This window comes from Corvus hawaiiensis, chromosome 1, assembly GCF_020740725.1.
Source record: "Corvus hawaiiensis isolate bCorHaw1 chromosome 1, bCorHaw1.pri.cur, whole genome shotgun sequence".
In the NCBI taxonomy this organism is placed as follows: domain Eukaryota; kingdom Metazoa; phylum Chordata; class Aves; order Passeriformes; family Corvidae; genus Corvus; species Corvus hawaiiensis.
This window is the reverse complement of record NC_063213.1, coordinates 66,646,749-66,658,500: the sequence shown is the minus strand read 5'-3', so window position 1 is coordinate 66,658,500 and position 11,752 is coordinate 66,646,749. Positions and strand designations below refer to the sequence as shown.

The window sequence follows — 11,752 nt, the reverse complement described above, 5'->3', positions numbered from 1 at the left end:
CTGCCGCCTGACTGGCTCGAGCTGGCATAGTTTTTAAATGAAATCTGTGAGATTGGCACCAACAGCCTTGCCTAATTTTTAGCTAATACCTTGGTGGGTTCTGCACTCGCATCTGGCCGGCGCCGTCACGCTGAGCCTGATGATAACAGGCTGCTGCTCTTCCCGAGCAGGAACCCAGCGTACTGCCACGAACAGCCTAAACAGGGGCTCATTCCAAGCACAACAGCACATCACAGCCAGTGAAGGGTCTGCGGCACAGGACTTCTCCCAAGGCATAAAAAAAAGGGAGGGGAGAGGAAGAGAGAGAGGGAGAGAGAGAGAAATGTGTTAACTATGCTAACAGTGCCAAGTAATATGCTTCGTTAAAAATTTAATCACCTGCAAGTGCAAAACAAGTGCAAAGCAATCATGTTGTAATTAGCACAGCAATTAACACCTCCCTTTTCGATAGCACATGCATCCTAGGAAGTGCATGATTGCAAGTGTTTATGCTGCTGACAGACTAAGTTCCTATAGAGAGGAAAAATTTGCTCAAATAGATTTTTTTTCCCCTCTTGTCTTTTTGGCATTTGGGCTGTTATGTGTCCATGAAACCCCAGCACCAGCTGCCATGTTGGTTTTGTGTGAGTGCTGCTCCCTTGTATAGCGTAACTAACAACTCCAGCTTGAACTGGAGCCTCCTGAAAGATGGCTGCAAGCCACGAGAGCCCCACTCTGAAACAAAGATGTAAGTACGAAAATTACAAGATGATTTTTTGCAGACTAACACTTGCCAAAAGGGAAGAACCAGGCCTGAACTGAGATTGTAGGTTTTGGAATGCGACAGCAAAGGGGACAGGACAAACCAGAGCTGTGGCTTCGGGATGGGTCTGCAGCTAAAACACGTCAAGCTCCATGGTACTGAGGTCTCTCTTTGACGTGTTCCCCCTTTCAAACAGCCAATTCTCCCCAAAGGCTGTGCTGGAAGCAATGTGATGCAGTTTGATAAACTGGCAGATGCAGACTTGGCCTGGGAAAACTCCCTGCTGCCAGCTGTGTCCACGCGACTGCTGCTCTTTTACCCACGCACTGGGCTGTCCATGCGTGTCCATGATCTCCTTTTCCTTGTCACCCCTAAAAACCCTGTGAGGTACACTGTCCCACTCACTCACTGTCCTTCTCCTAGGTGTTGTTGCCAGCTCCTTGTGAGACCACATGAGGAAGGAAAGCTGGCTCTCAGCATTAGCCTAGAGAAGTTATATAGACTTAAATACACACATCCCATGAAATACTCTTATTTAGAGGCCATTCAGCTTTAATAAATGAACTGTGTTTGTACTGGGACAGCACAGTCTGGTTGTTGCTCAGTAACTGACAAAGAGCTGGTCTGGGAACTTGGTGTCCAAAAGATGAGCACCAAAAGGTAAAAGTCATCTTTGGAAATACAAATCATGAGGTCAGTCTTGGAGTTCCTTCCCTGCCAGACACTGAGATGTTGAAAGGTATTTTAATCCCATAATTCAGTATTGGGATTCCTACTTGCTAAGTTAAAAGCCACAAACAACATTACTATCAGGCCCAGGCCAAACAAACAACCCTGCAATAACAGCAGCTCCTGAAAAAGTTACTTCCTTGCTGCATATCCTCAGAAATTCACATTTTACACACCATTAATTCCATGAATTAAGAAAAAAATGGAGCACAAATTCAGCAATTACCATAGAGACAAGTAGAAGGCAAGTGAAAACAAATCTGGGAAAGAGCCATGGTATCTTTGCTATCCCAATGTATTTTGCTATTTCTCAAACTGCTTCTGAACTGAGGCAGAGGCCAAATCTGACATGATAGCAGTTTAACTATAATTTCAGCACAATTTCTGATAACACTGAGGCCCTACATTAATTCCGCTCCCTCCAGCCAATTGACCTGAGTTTCATTACAGACCTATGGGTCCCATTTTTGTTTTATTTGAGGTTTTGTTCCCAGCTTCCACTGGCCTGCTTGCACCATTTTCTGCCTCCAGTGAACACTCCACTGGAGCCATAGGCCTTGGTGATGGTTTCATCCCCATCTCTGTTAGGAGGTGAGCCATATTTGTGGTTTTTTGGCACAGTCCCCACATTGCCTTCCTGTTGTTCAGACTAAACACGAACCTGCCCAATCCTCCTAAAAACAGCTCAAGCATCCAGGTTTTGATGCTTTCTATTGGCAGTGATGAGCACTTACCTCAAGCACACAACACATTTTACACTATTTTTATAGGTGTTTGGTATGGTGTGGGCTGTAGAATCCTGAAGTGCATCCTCCAGTCCTGCCTGAGGCTGTGCTGGAGAGGAGTAAGAAGCTCTTGGGATCTGCTTTAAAAGGTCTGCTGCCAGGTTGGTGAGAGGTCTGGGATGACTTCCCTGCCTCTGCTGGAGTTCACCTTCTCAAAGGCATACTGCTAAATCATCCCTGCCAGAGATGACTTACCCCCAAGGCTCATAAAAGTACTCCCGAAGAGCAGTCATGTTTGTACTTGAAACGCACTGAAATAAGCCATGTGTGAGGGTTGGGGGCAGGGGTCCTAAGGAGACGTCCCCTTGGGACACCGACCCAGGGTCCTCATCTCCGATGACAGCACATTTTCAGTGACACAAACACAACACCCTGTGTAATCATATTTACACACAGCATGTTTTGCAAGAGGAAGATCTCATACAACGAGCAGTCCACACCTACACTAATTAGGCCTGGTTGGATTCTGTGGTGTCAAGTCCCCTTGTGAACACTAAAATGGGGTCTATCACATTGAGGGAAAAAAGTTTGTGCAAGTTGCTTGTTAAAGTGTTTGGAGCACATCAGAAAATTTAAATAATGGGGGCCCCTGTTCTCTTCAAACCACGAAAAGCTGATAGTTATCACCAATAAAAGTTAGGAAAACCGCTGGGGGTGAGGAGAACCTTGCATTCATAGGAAACCACAAGTTTGTGTAACTGTACAAAAGCTCATGGTTCAACATATATGCAAAATACATCAGAAATTTCTCATCCTGGGAACAAGAAAAACAGTCTGTGCCCATGGGAGGCAAACACAGGGGGAAATCCTCTCATGGACAAGGGCCACAGTAGAGAGTGACAGACTGGGACCTATGATCTGCTCAAGGACATGGTTATCAGGAAATTGCCTGGTCCAGGTGTTGCTACAAGGAGAAAGGAGTGTGGAATCACTCAATGGCTTTGTTTGAGTCTAAAAAAAAAGAGAAAGAGAAAGAAAAAGAAAGAAGAAAAGAAAAGAAAAGAAAAGAAAAGAAAAGAAAAGAAAAGAAAAGAAAAGAAAAGAAAAGAAAAGAAAAGAAAAGAAAAGAAAAGAAAAGAAAAGAAAAGAAAAGAAAAGAAAAGAAAAGAAAAGAAAAGAAAAGAAAAGAAGAGAGAATAAAGAAAAGGAGGCTTTATCAAGTAGGAACGGCACAGCCTACAGCCCTGGACCAACCTCTTGTGAGTGCATCCTCACAAGATTGGTTTTATACGGCTGAAAGAGTCCTCAAACAACTCTTTACAAATGGACAATCACCATGGCCAAGCTTCACCAGCAGGATTCAGCTGTTTCCAGTGCCCTTGAAGTGTCCAGCCAAGACAAGAGCACCACTATGTCCCTCAAAAATCACTGGGTCATAGTTCTTGGTGTCACACTATAGATGTTGTGCTCATGGCTTTCAGAGAGGTGAATGTGAGCGGTGAAAACTCACAGGGAGTCATACAGCTTTTTCAATTCGCAAGGCACACGCCTTAAAAATAACAGATGACATGGAGAGGAAAGTACCAAGGCAGTGAAAGGAGATAGGAAACCCAAGTGTACCTGAACTGCACGTACAAAAGGCTTGGGAGGTATTTAGGAAGGCTAAAAACCTGCTTCACTGACCTATAGAGAAAATTTTAGTGGTTTTTTTTTTGCTATGACCATGAATAAGACTTCAAAGTCTGTGGCTTGTCTCCCTCTTAGTGGGAGTTTGGAGGGAGTAAGAATCCCACCCCTCACTAATAACCCACCTAAACTTGACAGGCACTTCTCTCCCACAACTGAGGAAGATAACCTTTCTCACTGATATTTCTGAGTCTGGAATAAAAGACAGTGAAAAACATAGAGAAAGAAAAAAAAAAATCTGAATTCCCACTCATTTTGCATATCCAGGTTCCCAGGCACCCATCCCTTTTTTTACTAAAGCGGGGGGAGAAATATATTTAATAAAGATCTGGCAGGAGTATGATGAAATAATGAGTAGGATGAGACCATGTTACCTAAATTGGCAAAGCTCCAGCTTGTAAATGATTAAAACAAAAGAAAAAGGGAGTTTCCATGAAGACTAACGTAAAAAGCATTTTATAATCAAAAGGCCTGAAACTATGGGGGCTGATGGGAATGTCTAGCAAAACAAGCCTGTTCTGAAGCTTCCAGATGATACATGGAAACTTAATCAGCTCATCTCAGTCAACCTTAAATCAAAGAAAAGACTGATTGGAGGTTCAAAGGGAAAAGTGGGTTTGTGGCTTAAGAACAAGAGCAGGACACTTTCCTGATTCTGCCACAGATTTCCTTTGAGATCTTGGGTAAGTCACTTAGTTGAGTGGCATTAAATTTCATAGTTATTGGCCACAGTAGTTTTCCTGACATGCATATTAAAATTTGTCTCTGGAAGTGGACTATTGCATTTATATGCCTGGCTCTTTACACCTGCCCGTACCATCCACACAGCACAGCTGCTAACAAGCAGACCTTCAAATTTCTTTCAATAATTTTTTCCTCTCTAAAATGTGGAGAAGCCCCATATACCTTTATAGCAGTGCTGTCATGTTGAATTAATGGATAATATTTCTAAGGATCTTTGAGTAGAAAACATTATGGAAGTGAACAAATTCTCTGTAATTTACTGCTATGAGATTAACAGTAAGTGCTTTTCTCTCAGGTAGACACCACAAAACAAGAAAGAAAAAAAAAGGAAGCTTAAGTGGTTTCAATCTCTCTGCTGCTAAGAAAAGCATCCCTTTGCAACTCTTGCTACTTCTTTAACCAAAGCCAAAATTCAATGACATTAAAACTGAAGATTATAACATCAAGAGAGGCACAGATCTAATTTATGTTGGAAAAGAAAATTTATTACTCAAAATCAAATGCTAATTGGCTGCAGCCCTTTAAACTACACAAGCTAGGAGGCTGTGGAGAACATACAGGTCTTCAAGGGGAGTTTGCTAACCAGATGCAGTTAGAGCCCAGCCTTAATGTCTTTTTATCTTCCAGGTTCACAAGCGTATGTGTACGTGTGTGCACATTTCTGAAAGTCTGCTCTTCTGTACACTGAAAATTCAGATGAAAGTCAAGAAGAGGAAAGTTAGATCAGGGGATGAAGACTTCTTTATACTGCTTCCAAGCTCTGCCCTGATGCATTGTGTAACCTTGGGCAAGTCATTTAACTTGTCTTGCTCATCCATCAGATAGAAAGATGATGCTTATCTGTTGCATGAAAATGAGTTAATTGCTGTTTGCCAACTGCTTTCATCTCTTTGGATGAATCAGATTGAGGCCATATATGTGAGTGTATATAATTTTGCATGTGTATTTTTATTTGGAGCTTGCTTATGTCTTGGAGCATAGCTTCTTCAGGTCAACACTGGTTATCTGCTTGGCAGGGAGCCCCTATTATATATTTCTGATGCAATGCAAATCATAGCAATGAGAAACACATAAGTGAAAGGTATTACACTTATCATCATCATTAGCTGTTGTTGTTGTTATTGCTATTGTTGTTATTATTATTATTATAGTCTCACATTTGGATGCAGAGATAGGACCACTTTAAAAAAATATGGCCCCAAGAAAGAAGTCTTCTGTTCTTGGGAATAAGTCTCTAAAAATAAAAGGAATGGGAGAGGCCTGGGCCTGGAGCTGCCTTTACACAAATGTGTTGATGTAAAGTTTCCCAGGGGCATCACCAAACCTCTAAATTCATTTATTTATAGGCTTTACCACTCAGGAACTGACCTATGCCTGTGCTTGGCCAGTGGGTGGTTCTCACCAAAACAATAAATCTCCTCCCTCGGGGCGGAGTCATAGCACTCACAAATTGTTTGATTTTGGGAAACAGAAGGAAATTGGTGTGAGAGACTCAGAGGGAAATAATAAGGAGAAATTCTCTAAACCGTAGATACAGCTCATGAAAGAAGTTCAAGGGCTGTACAACCCTTGGGAGCAAAGTCTGTTCCTCAACCATCATTGGAGGCATTGGTACTATGGACTGTACCTTGTCTGTGACACATGGAGCTGACTGCTGCTGAAGGATGTGGAGTTGCCTGCAGAGGCCAAAGGGGTCACCATTGCTTTGGGAAGCAGGGCTGGAGCAAGCAGCAAGACAACAGCAACCTGGTGTGCTTTAAAGGTATGATATTTAAATATATGTAAGTGTTAACTATAAAATCTTGACATTCTTTCATTCAAGGCACTCCATCATCAGAATTTCTTCAAACGAGGCCAGATTCCCCAGTCCCTCACTATCTGTGCTGCTACCTTTGTTGTGTGGTAGCAGACACCTTTGCCTCTCTGGAGTGGTAGCACCAAAACCATTACCTTTGCAGCTCTAGAAAAAGCTCCAGCCTTGTGGCAATTCTCATCAGAAAGAGACACAAGGAGTGAAAGGAACAAAATTAGGATTTGCTAGTGTCTCATTCTCTGCCCCAAGTACCAGGTTTTCCTTTCTCTGGGGTGCAATCTCCCAGTTTACATCTGAGTTTGAAAGCACCTTTCCCATGGGCGGGCTGCGAAGCTTTGGAACTTCTGCTCTTTCAGTCTCATGGTCTGCAACAACACCACAGCATCCTCCATGTCAAGGTGTTGGCACGTTGTGTCTGGACTCATTCCTAGGCCCCATGGTTGGAGAAACACACATTTTCTACCCAGTGGCTCTTCCAGTTCCTCCTTCCATAAGACTGAAAGGATGGGGAAGGTTTTATCCAGGCTTTCCCTGCGTGGTTGAATTTTGCCCGTAAGGACTTGTTTTTACTCATCCCACACTTTCGTCACACCAAGTATGAAAGATCTAATAGACTGGGATGCAAATGTTGTTAAAGTGTTAACTTGTGTGATTTTTTTGTTCTAGATTGCAGAGCTTGTCATTATTCAAGTTAGATTGGTTATCTCGTTTTGTTGTTTCACTCTGCTTGCTTTACTTGCTGTTTATTGGTTGACTTTTATAATGACTATGATTAAATTAATAGAGTTTAGAATGTAAATTAGTTTCCAGTCATGTTTATTAGATACATCTACAGATAGGGTTTAAATAAAAACACAGCCTGAAATCAGAGTTGCAGTGCATTCTAATCTTAATGGGTGGCATGGACCTAGAGTGCTCTTTGTTAGGTTTGGAATCAACTGGAACAACTCTCTTTAGTCCACCTCTGAAAACCACTAGGGCAGATGTTGGCACAAATTAATCTTTTTTTCTCTTTTTTACAGGAGCCCAACTTTGTGGGGTGAAGTGATCAGTTCTTGCAGGCTAAGGAGGACTTATTCACTGTCGTAAAGGCTCCATAGGAATGCTAATCAAAGACAAATTTTCAGCACAAGTCAGAAAGTCCAAAGGATAGCAGCAGAAATTTCCCATGCTTCCTATGCCTCCAAATGCCTTTGCACTTGCTAGTACATTTTGCTCCTACTTCTTTTTTGTAAAAGGTCATTATTAACTGACTCTGTCACACACACATTTCAGTCTAAACTATTTTTGGCTGCAAACAAGTCAGTAATATTAAAACCGTAACAGGTAGAGGGCACCTGTATGTCTCCACATTTGCATGTCGTTACCCATGATTACTGGTGGTGATTCTTGACTCCATGGAGCTGTTGAGAGTCATCTGGCTCTTTGTGCTGGAAGGCATCAGGGAAATGCAGTCCTTCCAAAGCATCTTGCAATTATTCTCAGTTATTGGTATGATACCAGGTCTGCTGGGATTTCAAGAAGGTTCATCCTGGCTTGCCATACAGGACCCTGTCCTCCGCAGAATCAGCTCACTGTGCAACTACTGACATTGAAATCAGAACCATGAAGTCTCTCCTGTGCTGCCCTGCTCATGGGGAAGCAAGTCCTTGCTCTCGACTTTTCCTGCCCCTGCCACCCTTGCCTTTTGCTCAGCCACATGTGCCTAGATGGTTTTTGCTTCACAGCTCCTTCTGCTCCTTTAAAAGCAATTACACAGGGAATGTTAGTGATGCAAACTTGTTTAAACCTGAGCACACAGTTAAGTCAGCTTTGTAATTAATTGCCTCATCACTGCAGTCATCCTTCAGAAATGCTGTGCTGCTGGTTCAGGAGTAAGAAAGGGCCAGATCCCCAGCAGAGATCCCCCAAAATGAATGAAATCATGAAGCTGCACAGGAGGCCAGGTCTGACCCCCAGAAACGATGAAGAGGGAGTGCCATCATCATGGGCCCACCAACAACCCAGTATGCAGAGGTGGGCATAGGAGTGCCATGAGAGCCCCCAGTGCACCGCTGGTTTTGTCCTGGGGAAAGGATTTGTTTCCCCAAGGCATGGCCTTTGCAGTCATCCCCCCCGGGTGCTTCGTCATGGCAGGACTGCTTTTCACCTGCCTCAGAGCCCTCTGGAGCTCACACCAGAAGGGGAGAGAGTAAGCAAGGAACCCATTACCAGCATGTGAGAGCTAATGGAAACAGCATGGGACTGAAAAACATATCACTGGGGGCCTGTCTAGAGACACGTATGGATGATATGGAGGTATGGCGGCAGCACCTTCTCCCTCATGTATCTGTGGTGAGAACTAACAAAGGCAAACCAGCTGAAGCCATAAAGCTCCAACTACTATTATCTTCTTTCTACTCACATCTAAATCTGCCAAGGGTGAGTATGTTCAGAAGGTGGTTTTACTGACACAACTTCTCATTGATGTGGGGCTCTCTGTACATATAAGTGAGGAGAAGGAAGAAAAAGGAGAACCAACTTCTCAAAGAGTGACAAGTAAGTGAAGAGAGGGGAAAAAAAAGAAGAAAGCCAGTAAGTGAGAAAACATAGGATGGAGGGAGCTGTGCCTAAAAGAAGAGAGCAGAGAGTGATGATGACAAGGGGTACCAAACTGAGAAGCAATCTGGACAACTTCTGGATCACCTCGTGGCCATCTCTTCAGTCCCTGGACCTCTTAGAAGGCCGCTGTCCATTATGGACGAAAAAAGGGCTGAAAGATAGATAGCTATTTCAGACAAGAACTATTCTTAATATTTGTGGCAACTTCTTAATTGCTACTTACATTACAATTAAATAACTACATAGAGGAAAAGACCAGGGTCTGAATTAGAGGCAAGGTGAATGATGTGGGTAGCAGAAACTTTAGGACAAGTCCAGCTCAGAGAGTAGCCCAGGACACATAACAGCCCTCATCCCTATGTCTGCCAGTGACCAGTGCAGCCCCTAGAATTGACACCTCTTGTGAAAAGAAGACAGCTTTACCTGGATTTCTGGCAGACTTTGCACTGTTGGGGGCAAAGGGTGTGCTTTTGCCAGTTCTCCTACAAAGCTGTCAGCTAGTGCAGAGACACAGGTTCACAGTCTCTCTCCCACACCATCAAGCAGCTCTTTTGCAGGGTTCTGGGGGAATTCTAACACAAGGAAATGGAAAGGGCAATCAATGCCTATGATAAGATGCACTCCAGCAAACTCTTTATAATTTTTCTCACTGGGCTGCTGATGACCTAATAGGCTCTTTTCCCATCTCTAACTTCTATGAATCTGCAATCCTATTATTTATATTGACTCTTGAGGGTTTCTTCCAGAGTAAATGATGTAATTATACCCTGCACCATAACATTTCAGGTTCTGGTGTAATAGAACTAAATATGCAATTACGTGGTTAGTAAATGTAACAGTACAAAACTCAAAATCTGTATCCATGTACTGAAGCTTCATAAGAAGAATTTTTTTCCTGTTCTGTACACAGCAGATGTAGTGTAATTATTGCTAACTCAGAAGTATCACCAGACATTCATATGATACCAGCAAAAAATGCCCCTCCAGCCAATTCTTCATTCAAACATATGAAAATGAGAGAAATCCCACAATTCTATCTTATCAGTGAAGTCTAGACACATTTGACACTCTGCAAAATCAATACTTTCCAGGCTTTTAGAGACATCAAACCCACAAAGAATATACATTCATACACAAAGGGAAGGATCAGATTCACCCCTGATGTTAGTCCAGCCACTTCAGCTGGATTACAAGACAGCAGAAAACAGTCCATTATACAACCTGTGTGGATTATGGTTGGAAGAAATAAAACTGGTCTCCAACATTTGTGCAACACTGTGTGACAAAAAGAAAACAACATGAAAGGAACCACAGCTCTGTGGCTAAGGAACTAATCCTGGACTTGGGAGATATGGTTTCTACTCAGAGGTTTGCCACAACTTTCACAAAAGAAAAAGAAAAAGAAAAAGAAAATGAAAAAAGAAGGAGAAGGATTAGGAGAAGGAGAGGGAGACCTTTATTGCAGGCCGTGCCTGCAGGAGGACACCTTACCAGTAAAAAGTGTAATTTTGCACAGGCTACAAATGCCCTTTAATTTCCACTTAAATCCAAGAGTGAAATGGGGATAGCTCTATCAGAGGAAAGTGCTGTTGGGGTCCCTTCCCCCTGCCATGTGGTCCTGGGAGAGGGGTCCTGGGTGGGAGACATGGGGTTTCCCTGCCCCTGCTCAGCCTCGTTCCCCATTGGTTGGTTTGTGTTCCCCTGCGCGGGCAGAAGGACCCTCGGGTCCCGTGATTGCTGCAGTTCCTGGGCAGATCCTGGCCATGTGGCTGGAGAAATAAACATCTCTGACACATCTACCAAGAATCCGTCCATAGATACTTCTTTCCATGGGCCTCCTGGTTTGGTGCATTGTGTTACAGTATCCCTGCTATAACAAATGGTGGAGAATTGCTGGCAAGACACCGATCCCTAAGGACAGAAAATTCGTGAATAAAAACCACTCTAGATCTCTCTCGTCTCACCTTGGTTTGGATATTCTCTCTGGACTATGGAAGAATCGTGGGAAATGTGGCTCTCTGAGCCACAGAAAGAAATGTATCTGGAAGTTAAAGGAATCCTTGAACAGCAAAACAAGAAAGTATTTGTTCTGGGAGATCTAGAACATTTTTTTAACTGGCTTTTCAAAAATTTCTTCTATATTTCTCAAGACTTACTTTTTGATATTGAACCTCCTGGAACTAGTCATGGGTGGTTTTGGTATGAGATCTGGGATAAGGTAAGGGATCAAACAGAACATGGACTAGAGACAGAAGCTCTCCGTGCATCCCTTGTAATCAGTGAAGCTCTTGAGGAGCATTTGTATGGTCCCATTAGCCCTAAAGCAGAGGATCATACTAATCCCGTGGCCGAGGCCGCGCGGCCGCCATCCCGGGAGCACATGACTGCAGCCGTGCCGGTGGAGGTGCCTGCACTGGATGCGCCCGGCCCCCTCGAGAGCCTGCGCCTTATCGCGGACCCCATCCCTGTCTCGGGGTCCCTGGCCACGCGGCCGCGAGTGAGGGAGCGATGCCGCAGGTGCTGCGGGTGCCGTGGGCCACGAGCAGCCAGGAACCGGGCATCGGCGTGGCAGGCCGCTCTGAGCACACGGCTCGGAGAGCCCTGCGGAGGGAGAAGCGGCGGTTCCCACAGCGACACGAGAAGCCGCGCAGCACAGCACCGAGCCGAAACGGGGCCGCTCTCAAAGCAGCGTGGAGTTGGCGGAGCAGAACT

At 44.0% G+C, this 11,752-nt stretch overlaps 1 long non-coding RNA gene across 1 annotated transcript; it reads left to right on the top strand.

Moving 5' to 3' along the window:
- Window positions 1–6,094: 6,094 nt before the first annotated feature.
- On the top strand, window positions 6,095–10,791 carry LOC125328590. The gene is made up of 4 exons (XR_007204782.1): window positions 6,095–6,388; window positions 7,462–8,860; window positions 9,314–9,318; window positions 10,757–10,791. It is a non-coding gene; the product is annotated as an uncharacterized LOC125328590 (long non-coding RNA).
- The last annotated feature ends 961 nt before the right edge of the window (window positions 10,792–11,752 follow it).